This window comes from Macaca thibetana, chromosome 1 (assembly GCF_024542745.1).
Source record: "Macaca thibetana thibetana isolate TM-01 chromosome 1, ASM2454274v1, whole genome shotgun sequence".
Classification (NCBI taxonomy): domain Eukaryota; kingdom Metazoa; phylum Chordata; class Mammalia; order Primates; family Cercopithecidae; genus Macaca; species Macaca thibetana.
Window position 1 is genome coordinate 101,255,582 of NC_065578.1, and position 22,520 is coordinate 101,278,101.

General features: G+C 35.3%; 1 protein-coding gene and 1 non-coding gene across 2 annotated transcripts in view; one reads left to right on the forward strand and one right to left on the reverse strand.

Moving 5' to 3' along the window:
- The window catches only part of OLFM3 (olfactomedin 3), a 198,684-nt gene that overhangs the window by 53,042 nt on the left and 123,122 nt on the right, over nucleotides 1-22,520 (reverse strand). The window lies entirely within an intron of this gene.
- On the forward strand, nucleotides 3,235-3,341 carry LOC126944917 (U6 spliceosomal RNA). The gene has a single exon (XR_007722225.1). It is a non-coding gene; the product is annotated as a U6 spliceosomal RNA (small nuclear RNA).

Here is a 22,520-nt window from a genome sequence, read left to right on the forward strand (position 1 = left end):
AAACATTTATCAAGTGCATTCTTTGGGGCAGGAACTGTACTATTCTGAAATAAGATTAATATGAAACAGCCTTTTCTTTTGAGTAATTTATCAAACTGGGATTGTAACAGAATACAAGTGATTATGTATATTGGATTCAAATAATTCCAAGCTTGTAAGTACCTATAGGGATATAATGGAGGAGTAAAAGAAGAGGGAATTAGTATCACATAGTGTAATGGTCAGGAAAGACCACAGTGGAAAAGATAATGCTTGAGCTAGTTTTACAAATTCAGATCTAAATTTCTAATTCACTCAGAGAAACTGACAGTAAAATTTACTACGGGCCGTAAACATAAGATAAAATTTAAGTCATAAGGATCTTAGTCCTATACTCCAAAAGACATTTATATATGTTAGCTCTTTCTTTGTCAATGTACATCTGTTGCCCTAGTACTTTACATTTTCATCGCTCTTTTCATTAATAAAATAAAATAGTGATATTTACCTAGTACATAATATAGAGCTACTGAATGTAAAGAGACTGTGAAAAGGAAGTAACCATTGTCAGGAAAACAGTATTTTGCTTGAGAAGCACAACAGACATGTAGAAATATCTGAGTTATTGGAGAACCTTGCATTATCAAGAAAATATATTCAAAATTGTTCATGTGAATCCTTTCAAGATTCTTTATGTTACTTGACCCACATGAAAAAATCTGATGAAATGTTTTTTCAAACAAATATTATCCAACAAGTAGTTTGGATTATAAATTTACACATAGTAAGTCATAAAATACAGAGCTAAAACTTTAAATCTAATATAGAGGCTTCTTGTCAGGTCTCTGCAAAGAGGTATATATACATTTTATAAACATTACAACATGAGGAGTGTCAAGCTATTTACCATTATTGAAAATGGATCAACTTTGCAAAGCATTCTAACTCCTCCTCATGCTCTCCTTTCCCTTCTCCTTTCCCCTTCTCTCTCCTTGCCTTCCTTCTCTTACATTCTTACTTTCATCCATCTTTCCTTCTTTTCTACCTCGGTCTCCTTTTCTTCCTTTTTTTCCATCCGTATTTTTTCCTTTCTTCTCTTTCACTTTCACCAAACTTTACTGAGTCCTTTCTAGGTATTCTGCACTGAAGTGGGATTTAAGTATGGTTTCCAAGTATTCCCCCGGTAATTTTGATGTGTTCTCATTTTTAACCATTGCCTGGGCCATATGGCTGCAATTTAAGCACAGATCATTGTAATATTTTGCACTTCATATTTGGAACTTTTGATTTACCTCTCCATTCATTCAACACTCCTTTAAAACAAAACAAAACAACTATCTTCTTATCTGAACATTGAAACATGCATGTGTAGGTCACAATTTACATTTTATTGCAATCCATAAGGTTTTCAAGAACTTATTGATCTTAAAACCAGAAACTCCTCATAACTGGTGTTTAATAATCATAGTATATTATTCATGTGATCCTCATTAATAGCTTTTTCTTACAGGACTGGTTAATAAATATGTCAACTATAAAAAATAAATTTTCTCTCATATATTTTCCATTTCAATAATATGTGCATTAATATCTATTAAAATCTCCATATAAGTTAGTCAATATTTTTCTACCAAAAATATATTTAGAATTATTTGAAGAGCAAGGTCTATTTCACAGTGAAACATGAAACAGGCATTTATGCATTCAGTAAGGATTTATTGATCATCCTCTATATGCTAGACACTAAATGCTAGAGGTCAGGAATTAATGCAATTTACTCTGACTCAAGATCTCCCATTCTAGTGGGATACTGACAGGAACAAGAAAGAAATATAGCTGTAAGTATAATTTAAATATAATGGGACTCGTAATGTGTACAATATGCAATGGGTCATTGATATGGTTTAGATTTGTGTCCCCGCCCAAATCTCATATCAAATTGTAATTCCCAATGTTGGAGGAGGGGCCTGGTGGGAGGTGATTGAATCATGGGGTGAATTTTCCCCTTGCTGTTCTTGTGATTGTGAGTGAGTTCTCATAAGACATGGTTGTTTAAAACGTGTAGCACCTCCCCCTTCACTCTCTTCCTCCTGTGCCATCCTGTGCCAGCCATGTAAGATGTGCCTGCTTTCCCTCTGCCTTCTACTATAACTGTAAGTTTTCTGAGGCCTCCCCAGCCATGCTTCCTATACAGTCTGAAGAACTGTGTGTCAATTAAACCTCTTTTCTTTATAAATTACCCAGTCTCAGGTAGTTCTTTATAGCAATGTGAGAACAGACTAATACAGTCATAAACCATTAGTGATTAATTCCATTTGGGTAGAATAGAGGAGGCTTCAGAGGGATAGTGAATTTCCATGGCTTCAATAAATTTCCCAAGAAAATCAGGAAGGAAAGGCCATTTCAGCACTGGTGACAGCATGTGAAAACTCATTTCTGAAGTGTGAAAGATCCCATGTTATTTAGGACATCTGAGTTGCTTGCAGTGGGAGCAGTGAAAAATGCATGATGGGGGAAGGGAGAGAGGAAATAGAGTTGGAAAGGTAGTAGGAAACAGAGGTAGCAGAAACATTTAGCTCTACAAAGAGAAGATTAAACATTGCTACCACTATGTCTTTACAGAGTTTCAGGGAGAAACTGATGATACCCAACCAGTTTGCTATTTAGATGAATATCATTCAGAAAAGATTCACTAAATATTAGGGAGTGGGTGAGGAGTTAGAATGCCAGCTGGGAGAGTAGTTAGGGGGCCTTTTCAGTGTCAGCATAAGAAATAACAGAAAGACTAGGGAAGAATAAGACATGGGCTAGGCACATTACACAGGATTTTGTGAATAATAAGATATAAAGATGAGAGAGAGAAACAAGACAAAAGTGGCCTCTAGATTTCACAAAATACAATACAAGTTGAATTTCCCTTATCTGAAATGCTTGGGGCCAGAAGTGTTTTGGATTTTGAATTTTTCTGGATTTTTAAATATTTGCATTATACTTACTAGTTGAGCATTTCTAATCCAAAAATCCAAAATCCAAAATGCTCCAATGATCATTTCCTTGGAGCGTCATGTTGGTATTCAAAATGTTTTGGATTTTGGAGCATTTCAGATTTAGATTTTCAGATTAGGAAAATTCAACCTACAAAACAGAAAGTGTTTAAGAATTGTCTGGGCCAGTGCTTCTTAAATATTAAGGTGCAAATGCATCACTTGAGGATCTTATGAAAATGTAGATTTTGGTTCAGAAGTTGGGAATAGAGTGTTCACTTGAGGAGCACATATACTAAAATGGAAATGATACAGGGAAGGTTAGTGTGGCCCCTGTCCAAGAAATTGGGGATAGAGTATGAGATTCTGTATTTTTAACAAGCTCCCAAGTGATGCAGAAGGAGCTGGTCAAGAAAAAAGGAGCTGGTAAAGAAAACACTCTTTGAGTAGAAGGGGCCATGGAAGCCAGCTCAGAGACTGTGGAATTAAGTGAAGTGCAGATGTGTGTAGACAATAAGGAGGCACAACCAAAGCGGGGTTGGGGGAAAGGCCAACTATGTAAGAGAAGTGAGAGTGAGGATTGTCCACAGGCACAGAAAGCGGGTCCAGAGTTCTTGTCATCCAGAGCTAATTGTTAACAGAAAACATTTAAAAGTAATCCATTTTAAATAGGTATCAACATTCCATAGAAGCAGAGAAAATATGTAGTTAAAAATTTATCTTGAACAGGCTGGGCGCGGTGGCTCAAGCCTGTAATCCTAGCACTTTCGGAGGCCGAGACGGGTGGATCACGAGGCGAGGAGATCGAGACCATCCTGGCTAACGCGGTGAAACCCCGTCTCTACTAACAAAAAAACCCAAAAAACTAGCCGGGCGAGGTGGCCGGCGCCTGTAGTCCCAGCTACTCGGGAGGCTGAGATAGGAGAATGGCGGGAACCCGGGAGGCGGAGCTTGCAGTGAGCTGAGATCTGGCCACTGCACTCCAGCCTGGGCGATAGAGCGAGACTCTGTCTCAAAAAAAAAAAAAAAAAAAAAAAAAAAAAAAAATTTATCTTGAACAACAACAACAAAAATCTTACCCTTATCGTGAGGATATATTTGCAACTGCGTGTTAACTCAGCATGAATAATGAAGTCTTAATTCATGTATGTGTGTGTTTATGCAATTATTTTAATCTCATTATTTAGTTTCATCCCACAATCATAAAGAGATTTGTGTTTGCAAAACACTTCAAGGAATTCCATAGTTTTTTCAGAGCCTCTTTTATTCTTTTGATATCTATATCATTGTCTTTTGAAGAGTCTGTCCCATAAATTTTCTCTTCAATCGTTGAAGAATATATACCTTCCAGCTACTCTTATCAATCCCTTTGCATTTGGTCAGACCAGTTCTCTCATAACACTTCCATCAACTTCATTAAATCATGTATGTGTCTTTTACATGATATTAACCTCCATCATATTTACAATAAATAGCATTAAGTAGTCATAATATCCAAAAGTCAGTGGCTCAAGAAGGATTGCCACTGTTAGGCAATAAGGGATACTTTAGTGGGATTGAGAGGTAATTCATTAAATAAGTGGCTATATAATTAGTGAATATTTCTGATGGCTTGGATAACACATACTTTGATAACTTTAACTCAGGGTTGTCAAGAGGCTTAAACATAATAGCCAGGCACCCATATGCTCTGACGTTTTGATATAGGTAGAAAAGAAAGAGAAGGATGATGCTTTCACATAATTCACTCATTTTAGGGAAGGATTCTACTAACTACATGCAGAAGAGTTAATGCATTGTGTTCTCAGCAGCTACAGAAATTTGAAATGAAATAGTTTGATTTGATTATACTTCTTTTTTTTTTCTTCCTTTTTTTTTTTTTTTTTTTTTGAGAAAAATTCTTGCTCTGTTGCCTCCCAAAGTGCTGGGATTACAGGCATGAGCCACTGTGCCCGGAGATTTGATTATACTTTTGTCTGTCAGAAAAAAGATGATCAGAAGATAACTGCATCACTGGCTGCTGCCTAGACGTTACCAGCGTTTGTAGTATCTACATTACTACTGTCTCAGGGAGGCCCGAGTATCCAGGAAACACCACAGAAGGTTCAGGGAAAAGGGAAAGCCTGAATAGTAGCCGATTGGCAGCTGAACAAAGATAAAGCTATTCCCACATGACAGTGGATTGGAAGGTCACGATAACGGAATTCTAGTCTTACTGTCCATGTGAAGTTAGCAGCATGATATGTTTTAGATTCTTTTGAAGCTTCAACATTCTCTGACTCTCTGCATTCTGTTAAGAGCATGGGCTTTGAAGTCATGTAGATCTGGATTGGAATGCCAGGTTTGTCACTTACTGTGTGACCCTGTGTAAATTAATTATTTTTCTGAACTTCATTTTACTAATCTGCAAATTAGAGATTATAATATCTACTGATGAAGTCCATCTGACAAGGTACACCAAAGACATACTTATAGTTCAACGAAGTTGGGTTTTTTAATTTGTTGTATGAAGGGAGATTGCACAGCAGAAGCATCGAGCATCCTATCAGGCAAAGGAAGAAACAGGGTTAAAAATAGGATTGGGGAAAAGGTGTTTAGGCATACTTAAAGCAGAATCTTGATAGTGCTAAAAATGAGCAATGCTCAAAGTAAAGAGGTTAACATTAGGCCAGAGTTAAGAAGTGGACTCTGGATTCTGTTTCCTTGGAAACTCCAAAGTTAAGATAGATGTTGAATATTGTATTTGAAAAACCCTTATCTGAAACTTTGCACCTGGGTTGAAAATTGAGGCTGTTTCTTGGTGTCAGTGACTAAAATCTTCCAGGCAAGTGTAGGTTGTTCCATTTTTACTGATCTGATTTCAAACGGCAAAGCTTCTAATAGTCTATGATTCTAGAGAACAAAGTGTCTCAGTGTTACATCCTTTGGTAAAGTAGCAAAAGCAGAATTGAGAGGTTGACCTCATAGGCTTGTACAAATCAAATGAAGCAATGTACATGAAGTACTGAGCACAGTGCTTATCTTAGAAGCAATTGTTACTCTTACTAGTATTGTTTAGCTGTCCTTTCACAAATAAATATCCCATAATAAAACTCGGTGCTGACTTAAAATGACCAAACTTTAGTTACTGAAAAGCACAATTTTGAAAACTTAGCTAGCCAATAAAGGGATGAATTCATCCTTATGACCTTAGGTACCCCATGCTTTCAAGAGGAGTCTAGATGCAGCACAATCACCTGTTGCCTTTGATAATACTGATTTCCTGATCCCACCTCACCACAAATGCTATTCAATAAACAGGCTTACAGGGAAATATGTATTTGCACTTTTCAAAAGCTCCTGATTTTGATATGCAACCAAATTTCAGAAACACTCATATAACCAAATGACCATGAGAAAGTATTGCAGTACATACACTATTCCCAAATGATCAGAAGTAAAAGTTTAGAACATTAAAAAGTGTGGCATAAATATGATCTTGTGGCATAAATAGATTTCGTTCAGTGTTGTAATGCCCTTTGAAAGTCCCTGATACATTGATTTTTCAAGTTGAATACCTTCAGTATTGGTAAAAATAAATCCAATGTAATTAGCTGCTTTATTTATTTATTTATTTATTTATTTATTTATTTTCGAGATGGAGTGTTGCTCTGTTAGCGCATTGTAACCTCTGCCTCCCAGGTTGAAGCGATTCTCATGCCTCAGTCTCCCGAGTAGCTGGGATTACAGGCATGAGCCATCCCACTTGGTTAATTTTTGTATTTTTTAGTAGATACAGTGTTTCACCATGTTGGCCATGCTGGTCTCAAACTCCTGGACTCAAGTGATCCGCCTGCCTTGGATTCACCTGCCTTCCCCTCCCAAAGCGTTGGGATTATAGGCTTAAGCCGGTGTGCCTGGCCAGTAGCTGCTTTCGATATTGGATATTTCCAATCATGAAAAAGTCCTTGCTATATTCATATTCCATTCATTTTCTGAGTTCTGCTTTCTGCTGCACTAGTCAAGATTTACTTCTTTCTGCTGCATAGTAGCCCTTCAAATATCAAGCTACTTCAACTTGTATGTTTCAGGGAAGAATACGGCCCAGATTTTTGAACATTTCTCTTATGATATGCTTTCAGAGCTTCCCCCTTCCTGGTTATTCTCAGCTGGACACATTCTTGCTGGTTAATCTCATAGGCTCACTACAGAATGATATACTCTGAAACATTCTAGGTTGGTGTGATGAGCCTAGATCAGGAAAGTAAGGAGGCTTATTCATAAAAATGTCAATATATTTTTCCTTATAGAATCAGGAAAATTATCACAATTTAAATATATTATTTTTTCATGTAGAATTGTGGTTATATAACTGACACAAAGAAAACATTTTTATTCTAATTCAACAAACGCTGTCTGCTAAAGTGAAGTTCTATTGCAGAGGACATGGTTATTTTTCAATTAGGATAATATATATCTCAGTGATAAACTGAATTAAAATTTCCTCATCACTGCATATAATGATTTAAGTTATATTCTTAAATCTCATTAAAGATTTACTATCCCTAATTGCTATTGGCTCCTAGACAATCGTCTTATAGGATGGATCTCTGAGCAACTTGATGCTTCAGAAATGGGCTGAGACTCCGTGGGGAGAACAGCTTAGAGGGCACCAGTGCCTCTTCTCTTCTGCTTCAGGGCTTTGGACTTTAGTTTCAAATTTAGCCCACTCTCCTTTCTCCTAACTCTCTTAACAATTTCAGGTGTTATTGAATTAACTTATACGCAATTGGTTAATTGGGGAGTGATGTCAGTATAATGTGAATTTGCTCTGGTTCACATGCTTTTTTCCCCCCAAAATCTTTAATATTTTATACCAAAAATAACAAGCAAAGTGTATTATCATAGCTGAAAGCAGCAAGCTGCAGTTATGTAGTCCTTTACACAATGATAATTTGCCTACAGTTATTTTCTTGACTTGATTCGGACAAGTGTTGCCTGTGTTACTCCCTAATTGTGCCGTTTCTCTTGTCTCTGTAGCTCAGCTACCTCAATCTATCCTTACATCCATTTTTGTCAAGTAATTTTCAACTTGAAAGTTAAGACCCTATACAGTATTTACTGAAGTATTTTTTATTTATTAGCAATATAAAGTTTTTTTTAGCTGTGTTAGTATGTAACACAGTTACTGTTTTTTGTTAATTCTCTAACAAAATTGTATAGGTTTGAGGGGTCTGCCATAACTCTTCTTGTTCATAATGCATTGTTTTGGAAAGCATGAGGTTTTCCTGAGAAATGTGTATTTTGCATTTTATTAGCACCATGATCAGGAGTCTCCCAACCAGAACAGGCCAAGAGACAGTGTGGTTGAGGGGGTTTGTGAGGCTGGGGTCCTCTCAACTCATCTCAATGGCTGTAAATCCTTTACCTCAAACATTTGTGGTCAACTTCAATATTAGTGTCAATATGTCTCACTGAATGTGAAATGTTAATAGCTGAAAATATGATATTTTTATCTCCCAGTTCAAGGCTTTTAAGACATGCCACACTACCACAGATGCTGGCCCATAAAAACAGTTTCTCAGGATTCTCCCATTTCTGCCCTCATCTTAATGACTTCTAGCCCATTCCATTTGGTTTTATCTATTAGGATGGTGCAAAAGTAATTTGCTTTAGCTTAATTCCTTGGCTTCAATTTCTTGGCTCAGAGCCTCAAAGTTGATTAGTATTTCTGTCTCCTCCTTATGTAGAATTCCCTTTGGTTTCCCTCAGCCATTTGTACCATGGACTTTCTGTGTGGTTTCTTGCTTATTCTGTCTTCCCTGTTCCAGTTTTGAGCATTATGGAGCCCCCTGCACCAGGCTGATTTCTCAGCAGTGCTCCTCGTTGAAACAGCCCTGGCCAATCCTTAAAATGAAGTTGATGTAGTAAGACTATCATGAGAGAATATAATGGCATTTTTGATCCTGCGGGCTTACTTTCAAAGTCACTTTACCTTCCAATAAGGCTATGCCTTTTCAATCTTTATACCTGCAAAAGCAATTGAGCTATTAGCACAAACCCAGAGTAGAACTCAATCTACACTGCAGACCCCTAAGCCTTTACTTCTTCTTTTATAGTGTTTTTAAATGCTGTTTCACATTCTGGTAGCTTCTCCAAGTATGTGATATTACTCCACATGTGGGAGGATGTTGGAATAGAAAGTAAAGACACATTGATTCCTTCAAATCACTGACAGGTCATTCAGCAGTGCTTTGTGCTGATGTACCATATAACCACTTCTAACCCTACAATCATTAGTATCTATCCTAGCATATCCAACAGCCCCAGAAAGTCACAGCCTGGACAAATTCTTGGAGACACTGGCTGTAGTGCTGTCACTGAAAGTCTAATAATGCCCACATTGGCTCAGAGTTGGAAAACTCAAGGACTACGAGGTCAAAATTATGTAACCATAAAATTATATAACATTTAACTCTACTAGATTTGCTTTAAAAAGGAAAATAATTTTTATTAACATCTTAATGAATTTACACAGCATGGCTATTTGGTTGGGTGTTTATTGCATTTGGTCAGAATCCTTCTTAAAGAGAAAGTTAGGCCAGTGATTTTCATTATATGCAACAAAGCTGTTTGCCTTTCCAAATGCATACAAAAAACAGCAATCATATTTCATCAGCTGAAGGAATCTATCAGTATGTAGAGCACTAATGACCATCCTTTTGTATATTTAAAATATAGCCAGATGAAATAAAATGTCTCAAATTTCCAGAAACTTGTTTTCTTCAGCCAAATGTATTTAAGGAAACACTATGTTTAGTAATATAAATAAATATTATATAATTATTTCTATATTAAAATGTAATTGCTCTGTTGGAATTAGAAGATCACTACTTTTTTATTTTAGTCAGTTGAATCATTTTGAATAAAACGTATTTTTGAGCTGGTATTAAATTAAATAAAACTGCTTTAAATATATCCATTCTATTTTAATTTTACCGAAATAAAATATCTTCAATATTATTGTTCAAATACTGCAAATTATGTGTTGAATCAATAGATAATAAAATTCTAAAAATATGTAATGCCACATCTTTTTTAGCTTACATTGATTAGTACCTTAATTTAAATGCTTGCTTCATAAAAGCTTAAGTAGTTTGTTAAACGTCAAAGTATATTAGGAATGTAATGTGCATTTTAAAATCTGTTAATGTTAATTTAAAAAATAGCTATGAAAGAACATAGAAAATTAAAGAACATTAATACTACTTAATATAAACATAGTAAATTACTTAAATAAGCATTCATCTGCTCATATTACTGTTTTACATATGCATTCTGCATTAAAATTTTTGCAAGTTAGGTAATAATTTAAATGCAATATGTAATATCACTTATCCTTTATTCAAATATTTACCAGGTTTTAAAATATAAATAAAATGGAAGGGTAATGGAATGTAACCTCTCTAATTTCAAGTTTTATGTGTGTGTGATTTAAAATATTTATTGGTTTTACTACATGTTGTGCCTGAGAGAAGAGCAGAAATATTACATTTTAATGGAGTCAGAAGATAAGGCCATTATTTAAACCCCAAACACTTGGCTCATTGCTGACATGGACAATAGTGACTTACTGGTCTGCACCTTCATGCAGTCAATGGGGAGAGCATTATGACACTATATTTAAACAGCACATTACTTTACATCCTCTTCTGAGCAGTTATATTGCCTATACATTAAACAGCCTTTGGTGGTCAATTTGCATTGCTATACTTATTTTAATGATGAGTAATAGGAGGCCAAGAAAGGCTAAAAACATGACCACTGTTGCACAGCAATGTAACAGGAAAAGTTGAACCTCTGATTTATTTATCAAATCTGGAGATAGTCATTACTACTAATTTTATCCTTTTTGATCTTCTAAGACCAAAGCATTTGCTATAAGAACCTCATCACTAACGTAAAAATGATAGACTGCCTTTTCAATATTACAGTGGTGTCATGTTCTTAGTATCTTAATTGTTCTTAACATTCTTAATATGGAGAACTCCTGAAGGATTGTTACCTTCCTTGTCAGCCACATAATGTTTATAAAGTCAATCGAGACTAGAATACTATTCCCCAACCCAGTTGTTTCCATATTAGACAGTTTTCTGTTTTCCGAGGCAGGGTGAATTTCACAATTATTTGCCCCATTAGATCAGAATAACTCAGTGATGAAGACCTTGTACTCCATGATTAGCCAGACCTAGATGTGAATCCTGCCTCTACTACCTAACAACTGTTTGACTCAGAGAGTTATTTAATTTATAAATATTTCATTTACCTATGTCTATAACAGGAACAAATAATAGTTTTTGCTTCACAAAGTCAGCATGAGGGTTATGCTATGGTTTGGCTGTGTCCCCATCCAAATCCCATCTTGAATTGTAATTCCCATAACCCCTGTGTGTCATGGGAGGGAACTGGTGTGAGGAAATTGAATCATAGGGCAATTCCCCTATGCTATTCTCGTGATAGTAAGTTCTCACAAGATCTGATGATTTTATAATGGGCTCCCACTCTGCTCAGCTCTCGTTCTTCTCTCTCCTGCCACCTTATGAAGAAAGATGTGTTTGCTTCCCCTTCACCAGGATTTTAAGTTTCCTGAGGCCTCCCCAGCCTGCAGAGCTGTAAGTCAATTAAACCTCTTTCCTTAATAAATAACCCAGTCTCAGGTATGTCTTATAGCAGTGTGAAAATGGACTAATACAGTAAATTGGTACCACCGAGAGTGGGGTGTTGCTGTAAAGACACTGAAAATGTGGAAGCAACTTTAGAACTGGGTAACAGCCAGAGATCGGAACAGTTTGGAGGGCTCATAAGAAGATATGAACACGTGGAGAAGTTTGGAACTTTCTAGAGACTTGTTGAATGGCTTTGACCAAAATGCAGATAGTGATATGAACAATGAAGTCCAGGCTGAGGTGGTCTCAGATGGAAATAAGGAACTTGTTAGATACTGGAGTAAACGTCTTGCTGTGCAAAGAGACTGGTGGCATTTTGCCCCTGCCCTAGAGATCTGTAGAATTTTGAACTTGAGAAAGATAATTTATGGTACCTGGAGGAAAAAATTTCTAAGCAGCAAAGCATTGAAGAGGAAGCAAAGCATACAAATTTGGAAAATTTGCAGACTGTAAATGTGATTAAAAAAATAAAAAAACAACAAAACAACAAAAAAACACTTTCTGGAGAGAAATTCAAGCCAGCTGCAGAAATTTGCATAAGTAATGAGGAGCCAGATGTTAAGCACCAAGACAATGGGGAAAATGTCTCCAAGGCATGTTATGGTGACCCTTCCCATCACAAGCCTGGAGGCCTAAGAGGGAATGGTTTCATGGGCTAGGCCCAGGCTCCCCATTCTGTGTGCAGCCTCGGGACATGGTGCCCTCTATCCCAGCTGCTTCAGCTCTAACTGTGGATGAAAGGGGCCAATGTACAGCTCAGGCTGTTGCTTCAGAGGGTGCAAGCCCCAAGCCTTGGTGGCTTACCTGTGCTATTGGGCCTGTGTGTGCACAGAAGTCAAGAATCGAGGTTTGGGAATCTCTACCTGGATTTCAGAGAATGTATGGAAACACCTGGATGTCCAGGCAGAATTTTGCTGCAAAGGCAGAGCCTTCATGGGGAAACACTGCTAGGACAATGTGGAAGGAAAACGTGGGGTCAGAACTCCACACAGAGTTCCCACTGGAGCACTACCTATTGGAGCTGTAAGAAGATGGCCACCATCCTCCAGACCCCAGAATGGTAGATCCACCAACAGCTTTTACCGTGCACCTGGAAAAACTGCAGACACTCAATGTCAACCCATGAAAACACTCTGAAGTGGGGCTGTACCCTGCAAAGCCACAAGAGCAGAGCTACCCAAGGCTCTGGGAGCCCACCTCTTACATTAGAGTCCCCTGGATGTGAAACATGCAGTCAAAGGATATCATTTTGGAATTTTAAGGTTTAATGACTGCCTTTTTGGCCAATTTCTCCCTTTTGGAATGGGAGTATTTACCCAATGCCTGTACCTCCATTTAATCTATAAGGTAACAAATATGCTTTTGATTCTACATGCTCATAGATGGAAGAGACTTGCCTTATCTCAAATGAGATGTTGGACTTGGACTTTTGGGTTAATGTTGGAATGAGTTAAGATTTTGGGGAACTGTTGAGAAGGCATGATTGTGTTATGAAATGTGAGCACATGAGATTTTGGAGGGACTAGGGGCAGAATGATATGTTTTGGCTGTGTCACCACCCAAATCTCATCTTTAATTGTAACTTTCATAATCTCCACATCATGGGAGGGACCCAGTGGGAGGTAATTGAATGATGGGTGTAGTTTTCCCCATGCTATTCTCGTGATAGAGAGTGAGTTGTCACGAGATCTAATGGTTTTGTAACCATCTGGCATTTTCTCTTTCTTGCTGCCATGTGAAGAAGGACATATTTGCTTCCCATTGTGCCATGACTGTAAGTTTTCTGAGGCCAGTCAAACTTCTTTTCTTTCTAAATTACCCAGTCTCGAGTTATTTATGGCAGCATGAGAGTGGACTAATACAGGCAATTGTGAAATAATTGACCAGCTAAAATGCTTAATGTAATGCCAGAAATATATTAGCTTCAAAATATTAGCTGTTAACAATATTAACATCCCCATCATATTTATTTGTTAAATAGTCCCAATAGACAACTTGTACTTGACAGAAAATTGTGAAATTTTACTTGGTAATTACAAAATAATTGCTTCACCTTCCCCCATAATGTGGACATATCTCTTTGTAGCTGAAAAAAAAAATCTCTGAGACATCAGTAGCTCAAGGGATGTTGTTCATTACCTTAAAAGTTTTCCATAATTCATCAACAACATCATGCTCACCTTTCTCCCTCACAATGTTCCCAGACACAATTTCAGCTACAGTGCATGGCAATGACTTCTGGTGTCATATTTTTCCCCACTGCTATCACTGGGACTATTGGATGTAAAAGTATCCACCCTGAATTAGCTAAAGACAACACAGTTGCCTTGCAGTACAAGTATTTGAGATTCCTAACTTTTCATAAAGCTTATGTAATCTTTGTCTAGCTTTCCAACTGCTTGTTCTACTTCTTCTTCACACATCCCAATTGCTACATTTCTAATGCCTCTGTCCCCTTAGATATTACAGACTGTTAATGGCCTACTAACACATCAAAATTAAACTCAAAATTTATTTCCTCTCAGAAGGTTTCTCCAACTCCTGGCCTCAAGCAAACTTAGGAGATAATGTGGGTCTTTTTTTCTCACATAATGTGGCTTCCTATAGGGGTATAAGCAGAAAGGTCAGATTTATAATACCTAGAGAACTTTTTAAAAAAAATATCCATATGCTGAGGGCTTTTCTTCCCCAAATGCTGTGGGAATGAGTGCAAGAATGTATAATATAAAAATTTTCCAAGGTAACTTTAATAAAGCATCCACTACTTCCTTTTCCTATGACACTATACAGAAACATTGATTCTTGACTTTATAACTCTTATACATACCCAGTCACTGTGCAGTCACCTTATTTTATAACAGTTTAGTTTTATATTTATCACCCTTACCAAAATCCTTGACAGCAGGAGTTTTATCTTTTTAATACCAAGAAAGTATAATGCTAAATACTCGGTAAAAATCAGTAAGTGTCTTTTTATGCTGACACATGGTGAATATATTTTAAGAACATTTTACTTATTTTATTGTCACTTAACTATAAATCTTAAGTAGAATAACAAAACGTGTGTTGAAAAAAAGTTTTTTTAGATCTCAACAGAGAAAAAACAGTCTAAACATTAAAGTTTAAATATTTTGTTTTATAAGAAAGCCCCCAGGTCATCATTCACTTTTACTGTACACAAAATAAATAAGGTTAGTTTTACTTTACTAGTTAATTTACTCATAGTAACTTGTGTAAAAATATTGTGTGGTTTGTCTGACATCTTCTCCAGAAAGATGCATCAGCAGCAGTAAGAATTGATAGCTTGACAGGCTACCAGTAGACACAAACCCTAAAACAGAACAAATCCTAAAACAGTTGAGAACTTTCATGTGTTTTAATTTAACAATAAACATCTCCATAGATATGTCACTCAGGCACAACAAAACCAAAGCCAAACCAAACAAAACAAATCATATCTATAATCTAGGTTGTATCAAAAAAGTTAAATTTCTTTTATATTTGATACCAGTAATATAAATATGATTTATAATACTATTAAACACTTTCAAAATAGAATGCACACAAATAAGCATTGATATACTTTGAATATACAGTGAAACTAGAATTTACATTAAAATTATTTAAAACATATGTATTTTAGCTACTTATGTGCTAGAACTTAAGTAGCACAGAGAGAAGTGAAGTAGTCACATCATGAGTACATAATGTGATGAATGTTGTCATAGAAATATGAATTATAACCGTGTGATCACAAAGTCAGCTACTCACTTTGAGTTAAAGATTTAGGAAATATGTTAGATGATGATTGAGTTGAGCATTAAAGAATGGGTGGCAGTTTTGTAGGAGTGAAAGCAGAAGCACAGAGAACCTGGTGTGTTTAGGAGGAAGGTAAGAAGGTTCATGTCCTTGAAGCATAGGAAGGTGAAGATAATAGATAAGTTCAGAGAGTTTGAAAAGAGATGGAACTCACCATCAAGAAATGCAAATCAAAACCACAATGAAATACCATCTCACACCAGTTAGAATGGCCATCATTAAAAGTGAGGAAACAACAGGTGCTGTAGAGGATGTGGACAAATAGGAACAATTTTACTTTGTTGGTGGGACTGTAAACTAGTTCAACCATTGTGGAAAACAGCGTGGTGATTCCTCAAGGATCTAGAACTAGAAATACCATTTGACCCAGCCATCCCATTACTGGGTATAGACCCAAAGGATTATAAATCATGCTGCTATAAAGACACATGCACACGTATGTTTATTGCGGCACTATTCACAATAGTAAAGACTTGGAATCAACCCAAATGTCCATCAGTGACAGACTGGATTAAGAAAATGTGGCACATATACCCCATGGAATACTATGCAGCCATAAAAAAGGATGAGTTTGTGTCCTTTGTAGGTACATGGATGCAGCTGGAACGCATAATTCTCAGCAAACTATCGCAAGAACAGAAAACCAAATACCACATGTTCTCACTCATAGGTGGGAATTGAACAATGAGATCATTTGGACTCAGGAAGGGGAACATCAGACATTGGGGCCTATTATGGGGAGGGGAGAGAGGGGAGTGATAGCATTAGGAGAAATACCTAATGTAAATGATGAGTTAATGGGTACAGCACACCAACATGGCACATGTATACATATGTAACAAACCTGCACATTGTGCACATGTACCCTAGAACTTAAAGTATAATTAAAAAAAGAAAAAGAAAGAAAAGAGATGGAAAGCCTCATAGGCTATAGGTGCATCAACATATTGGCAACAGGGAGTTAGCAAAGGTGTTTATCAAGGCAGTGGCATGAGCAAATTTATTTGTTTCTTTGATTTAGTCAGAAAACCCAAGTGGTTGAGTGGAGAATAGATCTGGTAAAGTTAGGTGGCTATGGCAGGAGCTCAGAAAATTTATTTTTAGAGGTCTGAAAAAGGCTAATGATTGATGATATATTAAAAAGCTATTTAGGATTGATTGGATAGGAGAAAATAAAGAGATGAGTGGAAGCTTTAATACATATATGTCTGATTGAAGTAAGTGCTATACTTTTCCTTAGAGGGGATTTGTTTTTAAAACTAAAATTATAGCTTACTTCTCAACTTTAAAAAATAGTGTCCGTAAAAACTATTTATGTAGCTTCCCTGGAAAGATCTCAGTTGTTCTGGTTCAATTTCATTTCCTCAGAAGTTAGACTTTCCAAGCTAAATGATGATGAATGATAATTATTCTGTAATAAAACCTCAACTTGGCATCAACAAACAGGACGACATGAAATGGGGATTAAAAGTTTGCATCTAATTACTGTATTTTAGTAATGAAGATGAACATTTTGGTACTTTTTAGAATTCAAAAGGCTTGTTCTATCATTTTGGCTTCTGTAGAAATGCTATTGAAGATTGTATACCACTCTATATCTTAATGGGTACAATGCTAAAAATAAGTTAGTTTTAGACAAAAAAAAAGGATTAAATTTTAAAATCTTTAAAAACAAATCAACCTAATTTTAATGACATGATTGTAGAACATTTAAAAGCTGATATCAGCTGAAAATTTATATTTCAGTGAATAGTTAAAAATTTTAGAATATACAACTTACATTTTCACAAACTAAGTGAATTGCTAAAATAAGATGAAGTCTATCAAAATGTCACCATAAAACATAGCTACCTCAATATGAATAAACATGAAGAAGAACTGAATGGCTTCATAGAATAAAAATATGAGCATGAGAAGAGTTCTGTGTCCCTTTACATTGCCTCCAAGCTTCCTTTTTGTTGTTCTTCCTTCTGCATATGTATATTCATTTATAAGAACATAAGCAGGAAAGAAGAGCCTCAAGAAAATCCCAAAAGTGATTTAACATTGTATTCTTGCTGTTTTATATATCACAATTTATTTTGTATGGGGGAAATTGTCTTCAATATATGAAATTCAGGCTCATAAAATGATAGGCTAATAAAATGCAAGCTTTTATATTAAAAATAGAAAAACATACACGTTATAATACTATCACGTTAGTGATTTGTGAAAATTGTACAAAATACAGCAACCCTGTAAGGCCTATAGGACCTTAATTTAAGGAAAATGTAACTGACTGGGGTCCAGGTGGGGGGTGCAAGTATTGTAACTTTTTCATGGTTATGAGTACTATGTGGTAGATCTAGGTTTTAATTTTTTTTTATTTATAATGTATTTGTTCTTCCCTAGTATAACAGAATAGTTGAGTACAGAGTCTGTGTTAACCATATGGCCTGTGTTCAAATTCTATTCACATCATTTTCTAATCAAGTTACTAGTAGATCTTTTTTTCAGTTTTCTCTAGTGTAGAATGAAGAAAATAATGGTACTCTGAGAGCTACTGTTTGGTTTAAATGATGCAATACTTGCTCATCATTTAAATTTTGCCAGACCAATTAAACACTAATAAATACTGACTTTTATTGTTATTCTCCAAAAATTTACATTTTATTTATTAAAAATAAGTAATCTCCAACTTCAGGATCTAGCAGAGAAAATATTTTGACTATTAAAATGTAATATGACTTCAACATTTAGTTATTCATTTCTTCCTCTTACCTACATTGCTTATTATGAGCAGACTGGCCTGAGAGCAGGAATAATCATTATAGCTTTGTAGTCCTCTAATTCTGTAAGTTGGAAAAATAGATAGGGAACTTTTTAAAATATATAATACTTTTACAATTAATAGCGGTTTTTGAAAAAACCTTTTCTGTGTCTTGACCATGTGGTTTTCAAAGATTAATTATATTTTGGATGATTTCACATTAGAAAGTAAATAGACACATGTCAAACTAACCCAGAGGGAAGCTGGGAGAAATTCCAATGAATATTACTTGAATTGAACATTGTATCCACCACTAAAATGCTAATTTACTTTGGCTGTACAGATAAAGCTATCCATGTCTGGAATGGAAGATCTAATAAGTACCTTGATCATTTTTGCCTGAACCGCAGTCAGGTGTTGCTATGGCCAATTTCTACTCTGTATCTTCACAATATAGTAAGAATTCTAATAATATAATAATGATAGTAATAGTAACAACAGTGACAAATATTTATTGAGCATCTGTCAAATGTCTGGTACTATGTATATAATTTTGATGTATACTAAATAATTTGATCATTACAGATATTGAGGCAAGTGTCAACCTGTTACCCACATTCAGCATTTTTAAGTAAGGAGTTTGAGGCTCAACAACATTAAATATCTTGCCCAGGGTCACACAGTGTAACTGGTATTATTTTAGCTCAAGTGTTAGATCTGTTGCTCTGTGTTGTGATACTGTTTGAGATATTGAATGGAAGGAGAAGGCAGATTATCTGCAAATCTAACTTTAAGAAATAGGGGCAGGGATCTAGGCTCATCTTCCCCCACTGGCTAAGTAGTTTCCAACTGGCCAGCTGGAATTTTCCCATCCTGATTTAAGTAATGAGCAGACATTACACTGAAAGTCATTGCAGAATTCTAAATCCCAGCTTCTCTTATTTGTGGATTAGACTTTCTGAGTCACAATGACTATGAATCCCCTCATGACTAACAATTTCATTAAGTAGAATTATTTCTGACCTCATAGTCCTGGATGAAATCCATTTAAAGATATTAGTTTATGAAAAAGTAATTAAATTCACTGTTAATGAAGAAAAATTAAATGATTCTGTATAAACAGAATTTTAAAATAGATAATCTCCCCTAGATTGGGAGGAAAAATACTGAGATGGCAGCGAGCAATCTGAAAAAGCAATTAAAATACATTAGAGGAGTGAAACTATTTTATATGATACTGTGATGGTGGATACATGTCATTATATATTTGCCAAAATCCATAGAATGTACAACACAAATTCTACTGTAAATTGTGGCGTTTAATGTTAATGCATTAGTATTGGCTAATCAATTGTAATAAATGTAACATCTTAATGCAAGATGTAAATAATAGGAGAAACTATGTGCATGTGTGTGGAATAGAAGGAAGATATAGGAACACTAATTTCTGCTCATTTTTTTTTGTAAGTCTAAAACTTCTTTAAAAAATAAAGTCTGTTAATTAAAAAAAAATAAAATGTATATTCTAGGACATGGGATGAGTTAAATAGAAAATAAAATGTGCATACAAGAAGTGGTTATCTACAGTCCCTATGCTGAACTTAAGAGTATCATTTCAAATATTCTGTTTTGTCTGTCATCAGACCACTTGCCTCCGTTTCAAAGCCATATCAAGAGCTCAAAATATGTATGCATGGAATTGAGTTGGAGAATGTCATCAAGTCTTATACATAACTTCCAGTAATCTTGCTGGAATTGCCCTGACAGTTTTAAAACAACTACAAGAAAAGACTTCAACACTATCATTTAAGTGGATGTCACAAAGTAGATTTCAGTTAAATAACAAAATGATTTAACTTCCCTTGAAAAACAATTTGCACAAAAAAATGAGGAAACTATTTACATAAATGACTGGCTTGCTCATGCTAAAAGAGAATTTATCAGAATTCTCTGGCAGATTCAGTTTTGCACTCTTAATTTATTTACAGTACTTTAGATTAAAGAATTTCACAACATAAGAATGTTGTAAATATTTAAGAGATGATGCCTTAGATCAGCAATTCCTAAGGACCTCTCTGTTTAAAATTTATTTTTCTCTCATACTTAAAATGAAGATTGGGATTGTTTATAAATATTCATTTCATGGATATCTTCCCACAACTCTCTTCTTACAGCAAGCGCCACCTGCTTGGAACAGCCTTAGAGTGCAAACTATACTAAAAGGAATTGGCGAATGCCAGAAGACAGTGGTGTTAAGTGTTGGCTGGCTTCTTAAGCTCCCTCCTCCATACAGCAAGTCCAAAAGTGCCTAGGCAATGAGCACTCAGAGAAATGGAGGCTATTGGGCCACTACATACCTATATTCTGTAAAATGCTTTTACAAAATTATTGTTACTAAAGTACTTCTGTATCTCTGGGATGAAAAGTATCTAAAAAAATGACTCCTACATTCAGAAATTTAGGGCAGTCAATTTAACAGCTCTAGCTCTGTTACTTGGTTTGTATTTGTTTGTTTTAGAATAAAAACAAGTTTAAGCCTGGCCAAAATAAGAGATGATTTTAGCATTAAAATTCCAAATTAAATATTTTCACTTATCTAGCTTATTAAGCTTTTCTCTATTTTACTTTTTATTTTTTTAATACTCATCCTACCTGAATTCTATATGTTAAAATCATTTAGAAGACTGCATGGTGGTTTTTCCAGGGTTTTAGTGTAGGTTGTAACAAATCACTGTGCCATGTAATTGTGTTCATATTGTCTTGTAAATGTCAGTATCCTAAAGTGGGATGGACACAAGGTTTGCAATCATCATATCTCAATTCCTTATCTAGCTTTGTCACCCTCTTAGGTGCATCACTTGGGTTATAATTTCAGTTTGTCTAGAAAAAGAGAGTCCAACCTATTCACACAATATCTGAAACATACTTGTTGGTGAATGGATCCTTCACTGAGCCATTTTGAAGAACAAATGAGCTTACGTATGAAAGTTTCTTTGTAAACAATAAAGTAGTTGTAAATATGCAAATATGTTGTAAAATATTCAGATAGTTGCAATATTTGACTAATAGTAAATATACAAACCATGGTTATTTCTAATTTGCTGATCATTTGAAGAAGTCTGGATTTGAAAGTTGAAACTTTTAGCCCAGCTGTTTATTTAAGATAAAGCTTTAAGAGTGACACCATCAGTATCTATCAGGATAACTAGATTCCTCTCTTTCCATTACTTCTTCCTCATTCCTGAAGGACTTCTTGATACCAACAAGTTTTATCCCTTGACTACTATTTTATAATAGTAAGGAGATCAGGAGATCAAAATACAGAACGTGTATTTTGTTTGACTAAACATGTTCCAATTTTGTTAACACTGATATTACATATTAGAAAACAGTTTTTCAATGAACTATATTTCCAAAACAACACTATTACATAAAATAAACAGCATCATCAGAAGTTACTTTGTATATTTTAATTTTTGTGAGACAATATTGCATAAGAATTTTGGAATAGGAGAAGAAAGAGGGAATGATAAATAGGTAAAACCTACTCTGGACTTTTAGTGTTTAGTGTTACTTTCATTATCAACTTGTTTTTTTAATTAAATGTAAGAGTAATTTTAACATGTACAATCTTACTAAAAATGATCTTAGTCTAAGTATTTAAAGTCACTTAGTTGTTAACATTGTGTTTAAATATTTGGTCTTTAATGAAGCAGCTTTTTTCAAATTTTATTTGTACAGCACATCTTTTACTAAAGCTTAGTTGTAACTTTAATATCATTATAATAAAGTCTTAGTACTATTCAGATTCCCTTAGAGTTTTAGAGTGTGCTAGATAAGTATTTTTTCTATTTAATACTCATAAAACTGGCTTAGGATATGTATGGCTGATGGTATCACCTTAGATACAGCTCACAGAGTGAAAGGACTTTAGGAGCATACTCTTGAGACACAATGGGAATTTAAGTGCCTTCTCAACTGCATGTCCTAGAGAAGCTACAACTAGGCACTAAGACTTTCATTGCAATGCAAGACCTTGAGACTCTGAAAATCGAAAAATCTTTGGAAAGACCCAAAGCTGGATTTATGTCTTAGAGACATTTATCAGAGAAGTGTGGGTACTATTTTTTAATTAATGTGATGGTGGTTAGATTGTTTTATCTCCATTGTTGTGTTAAATGGTCATATGCTTCATTTTTGGATAGTAGGTGGTAGGCAGTGATGGTGCAGCACACCTGAACTAACTTCTCCGAACTGCTCTGTGTGGACCCCATCAGTGCCAGA